Source organism: Phoenix dactylifera, chromosome 10 (assembly GCF_009389715.1).
Source record: "Phoenix dactylifera cultivar Barhee BC4 chromosome 10, palm_55x_up_171113_PBpolish2nd_filt_p, whole genome shotgun sequence".
NCBI classification, from domain to species: Eukaryota; Viridiplantae; Streptophyta; class Magnoliopsida; order Arecales; family Arecaceae; genus Phoenix; species Phoenix dactylifera.
In genome coordinates this window covers 14257270-14263397 of record NC_052401.1, presented here as the reverse complement: position 1 = coordinate 14263397, position 6128 = coordinate 14257270, and positions in this window count along the sequence as shown.

Sequence of the window (6128 nt, the reverse complement as noted above, 5' to 3'; positions counted from 1 at the left end):
AGGAACTGGGAAGAGAGGCTGCACCGCGTGGAAGATTTTGTGGAAGATCTCTCAGGCTGGAACGGGTTGATCGGAGGAGTGGTCGCTGGCGGTTGGAGCGGCTCGTTGATTGCAGCGGAGGAGTGGTCGCTGGCGGAACATCCGGGATGAAGACGATGCCACAGTTGGATGCGGAAGACGCCCGGCTGATTTCCCTCTTGGGTTTGGCATGCGGCTGAGGGAGGATCGGGTTGTGGATCTGGCTGGCGGGCTCGACGGGAGGAGCCGTGGACGGTCGGGATGCACTGCGGGGAAGAAGATGAACAGTGGCTTTTTGTTTACATTATTATTATTATTTTTTTTGTAACACTGTTCATATGAACAGTGTTTTCACGGGACACTATTCATATGAACAGTGAATCATGGATATTCAATTATTATTATTATTATTATTTTTGTTTTAAAATTATAAATTTTATATGAAGGCAGGTAAGGAATTGGTTGGGAATTGGCTTTGGATTTGAGGTGGGTCATGATCGTTGATTTGCTTGAAATTGTTCTCGAGCCCAATGTTATTTAAATTTAATTCTTGCTGAGCTGCTTCAGATCGAACTCGACCAGACAAGACTAAAAACCGGACCGTGACCTAATAACAAGGGTTAATCAAATATTTTCCACACAATTATAACTTTCAATCTAATCAGGACCAAAACCTATTTAATCATAGCCTTAGCTTGATTACAACTCCATCAGGTTACTAAACACAATCTCCTCCTTATATGTTTTCATGAAAGATTACAACCAGGAGAGAGACAAGTTCAAAGTCTGTTTTGAGAAAAGAATTATTTACCTCTTACCATATTTTAAATTTATTTCAATGTTTATTCAATTTTATGGTAAAGTATGTGTTTATTAGTTTAAGAACATTGATAAGTGCTATGAAAAGATAACTAAATTATAAATTATTCAGCACTTATCAATCACTCCATCTTTCTATGTTATACTTTACTTATTGTTGGATAAGTTGCTAAATGATTAATCAATTTATTAAGAATAACTCTATGAATTCTCTATATGCTCGATTGAGAGTTTTTATCCATGGCATTATTTTTATTGATCATAGACATAATAATGTGTACTTGGTATGCTTTTGAATATAAGCACTATGAATATCAAAATTAAAAAAACCATCTTTGGCCTATAAAATTAACTCATGCTAGTATGTACTTAATCTCAAAAGACCTTGCCATTGGCTTACTTAGATTATCTTCTGAAAGGTCAAAGTTTGCTATGCATGTTAACTAAGGAAACAAACAAGAATCAATTTCTAAATCTAAGGATGTTGTTTCCATCACTAAGTTTTCAAAAGCTTACATTGGTTTTGTTCTTGGCAAATAAAATTGAAGTATTTTCTGTATTTGCTAAATCTTGTAAAAGTGGTTCAAGTGAAAAAGGTTTCCAAATGGTGAAGATAAAGAGTATCATGGCACAGTGTTGAAAACCAAAATCCTGATAAAGTTTATACACAAAATAATATTAAATTCAATTATTTCAGCACCAAGGACATCTTAAGTAAAATAGTGATGGAACTCTTGAAGAAATGAAAAAGACAATGGTGTATGATAGTCATCTACTTAAATGATTTTTGTTAAAAGCTATCATCACTGCTTGTCATACATATGATTTCTATTATATCTATTTTTGATGAAAACTCCTTTTGATCTTCTAAAAAATAGAAAATGAACTATTGCATATCTTTCATATTTTTCAGTCGTACATGTTATGCTTGATATGTTCTTATGAAAATAATGCCAAATCTGATAAAGATATTTCTATCTTTGGATATCATTCATCAAGCAATGCATATAGAACATTTAATGAAAAGATTATAGTTGTAGAAATATCAATTCATTTTATTCTTTATGAGATTAATGATTTTTCATCAAGACACTAAAATCAGATTATTTGATATGTATATGATGAATCTTTTTGCTTAAATATAATAATCTGAAACTAAAATACTTAAGAATGAACAAGATTATAATTGGTCAAGTTAAACTAAATCATTTTTTTAAAAAAAATAGAATTTGAAATCTTGCCGATGAAATATGAAAACTTGTTAATAATTAGAACTAAATTGAGTTCTTCAGAAATACACTTAATGAAGAAAAATTGATGACTACTAAAAGACTAAATCATGAAAAGATGAAATAGATCTTGATGAAATTTTTGCATGATTAAAAGTAAAGATCACCATTATCATTTGCTTGCTTTATGAGCTTTATATTCTATCAAATGAATGTATAGAATGCACTCCTAGGTGCTTATTCTATTAAAGAAGATATATGTTAAATAATCACCATATTTGAAAACACTCATTACAAATATGATAAAGCAATATATGATTTGGAACAAGCATCAAAAGCATGATATAAAAGCTTGAGTAACCTTTTTGATAGAAAGTAATAGTGATAAATCTATGCATCAAAAAGAAGAATTTGTGATATCTTATTTGCTCAAAGTATACATTGATGACATCATTTTTGGTTCTACAAATGAAGATCTATATGAAGATTTTACTAAGCTCATGCAAGGTTAGTTTGAAATATGTATGATGAATGAATTAACATTTTCTCTCGAACTCCAAATTATGACAAACAAAAAAGGGGATCTTCATTGACCAAAGTTTGTCCACAAGAAAACTCTTATAGAAGATTGGCATGAAGAAGGTATGTCTATAACCCCATCTTGTAGAATTTGAAAAGGATGAGCAAAGTAGATCTATTGTTTTAAAGCTGTATTGAAGCATGATAGAATAATTATTTTATCATACAGCTAGTTGACCAGATTGTATGCTCATTATGTGCCCTTGTGCAAGACTTCAATCTAACTTCAATGAATCATATTTTATTGATAACAAATAAATCATAATCTGAATTTTGATAGAAACAACTGTTTAAGATAAGTTGATTAAAACTTAGCTAGCGTGTCTTATTGATAATTATCTTAAGCAAATAAAATCTAAACTAAATTGATTTTGAAAATAAGAAATTGATTTGACCTTGATAAATCTTCCTATTGCCTCACATGCTTGTCCTTGAACCATCTTGGTTAATGAAACTATCTCTTTAGTTCAAGTGATATGTGCTTGCTTATATTTAGGCAATCTCTTGAGTAAAGTGACTCAATATTCAACTATTGTCATATCTTATATTGAGTCACCTAGTTAAAAATATGTTGGATGAATGGTTTGTATCTTGAAGAAACTAATGACTTTTCTTCAAGAAAGAAAAGAATTTTGTTAATAATGCAGGATCCTTGAGCAAGAAAGTGAGAGATTTCAACTTGAAGGATATCTCCATGTAAGATACAATAAACATTCACATGCAAACAAGAGAGAGGACCTTCTTCAGCCAAAAGTTCATACATAAGAAATCTAGTAGGTATTTGACTGAAGAATGCAGAATGAATTGGTAGTTCTAGATACCTCTCTCATAAATTAATTGAGCAAAGTCAATAACTTAAATCTTATTATGGCATGATTAAAGTCTTTAATTATTAATTTTTGATATCATGTCTATATATGTATTGATTGACTTATACTTTTAGAAATTGTTTCATGGTTTGCCCAAACTAAAATATATCCTTGCCTATGTCATAACCATGAAATACACAAGTTTATGCTTAAAATTTTGATATAAAATAACTTGTGAGAAATTATGAATCCTTGAGCACAATGAAAATGTTGTTTGCATGATATACATCTATATGATACATAAGATTATTTCTTTATTCTGCTCTTTCATGTAAATTACTTGAGAATAACAAAAAGAGAGAGAGATAAAGAAAAGAAAATGGATATTATTCAAGAGAAGTAAAATCTAAGTAAAGGCAAATACTCCAATCTTAAGAAAAAGCAAAACAAGCATAATATATTCGGCACATTTGGAAGGGATAAAATTCGTAATTAATTACACTTAAATAGGGAGAGTTTGAAGTGAACTTTTTAACATTTCTATATTGCTCATCATTGGATGGTGCCAATGGGGAGGCTAGTGGTAGTACCCGGCACTATTTGACCCAACTATTCGGTGTAGGGTATATTAGGGACGACACAAGAGGGAGGCTAGTGGTAGTACCTCGTGCCCCTTCCAACTCCACCGGATAGGGAGCAAATAGAGTATAGAGCATAAGAAAGTAAAAATGAAAGACAAAGTAAGTGAAAGTATATAAAAAGAATCAAGTCAAATTTTTAATCACTTGAAAACACACTTTAAGGATGAAATCAATGCAAGAGTATGTTTAAATAAGGGGAGTTTATTTGAAAAGAATTGATTTTGATCATTGACATGCTTGTTATTTTAATGGATGACTTAACACATAATATATTTTGCATGTGGCATGATGTCTTGAATTATGGGTTCTCAATATTTTGTAATGCTCCATGCTTGGACAATTTGATTGAATGTTTGGAATACTACATAAAATTTTTGGTATTATTGAAAAGAAATTTCAGATTTGTCGTTCACAATCATCGTTAAAATCTGAAAGTTGAATAAATTTGTAAAAAGGAGAAGAGAAGGATATCTCTATTTAGGCAATAACTTTGGTATATAATGTTCTAATTCATACCAAAACTCAACATAAATACAAATATTCTGAATATGCTCTTATATGTTTGAAATATGTGTTTTCAATCGTAATGATTTAAGATGAGCTACAATGTGGAAAATACATATCTCAAATTATGACTTTGAAAGCCTCTATTGAAAATCTTTATGAAATTCAGAATCTGATTTTGTATGAAAGCTTAAACTCAATATGATTTCTAAATAAAATCTTAATGTAAGAAAAACAGAATTAATTTTGATGCCTTGGTTGATTGCTCCGATACGCATCCGAAACATATCATTTCTTATCTTTAAAGTGTACTAATATTGGTCCAAATGATGTGTCTTTCGATGATCTTGATTGCAAACAAAAATTTCTAAATATATGATTTTATTTTGATATTAAAAAGATTTATTGTGTTTCATGTATACATTGCTGAAAAACTATGATTAAGAAATTGAGTTCTATAAATATATATACCTCAATGATCATCTATATGTTTTTCTCTCCTACATTCTTAAAGACTTCCATCAGAATATATATATAGAGTGAATGATTTTAAAGCTAGAAATATTTCAGCTCACTCAAATAATTCTTAAAAGAAAAGAAAATGTAAATGCTTTTGAAAGAAACTGAGCTTCAAATGAATTATTTTCTGATTAATATTTCTATACATTTTCTCTAAGATTAAGAGAAAGCATAACTTGTTCTTGAAGGATTAGAAAGAGTAATTGCTACAAATTTTGAATAATGCTAGATTACTCTACATTCTCGATATCATAGAATTTCAGTTTTATTCACGTTTATCATTAAAATCTGAAATTCAACAATAGAAAAGAATGATTAAAAAAGAATGCATCTTTTGAGGGGGAGCTTTAGATATTCAGTATCTCATACCTTGATTTTTATGGATTGATTTTGATAAACCTCCTTATATTGCAAGACTTGCTTTAATTATATAATAAGTTTATACCTTGAGATGAGTTCTATAAAGGTTGTCTTATCTCAAACATTGAGCCTTATGAAAATAAGCTGAAACTTATAGAAAATATATTTTTTTTAGATTGACAATTTTATTGAACATTATCTTCAAATTCTAAACTCTTAAATGGAATGATCAATTGAGGGGGAGAAAGAAAATCTCAGAAGGAGAGATCTTATGGAACTTAATCGCATAAATCTATAACTAAAGGAGAGAGAAAGCATACTAAATGAAAAGTGATCCTAATGCTCTCCAATATGTATCATCTGAAATTTAAATCTGAAAATCTTTATGATACACCTTGAGGCTTGTTATTTGGTTAATATATCTTATGCATAAATCATGAACCAAATTGCAATTCAAACAGTTGATCTTAAGAGCCTCTAACTTAATGAAAAAGGGGGAGAATAATGTGTTGAATTTTCTTGAGTATCTCTTAGAAAACCTATTTTTGGAATTTACTAATGAGTTCTTATTGGCTTGTTCTTTAGAACTTCAATTTTTATGCCAATTCATTATTATATGTACCAAAATGTGCTTCTTTTTTAAAGAATTA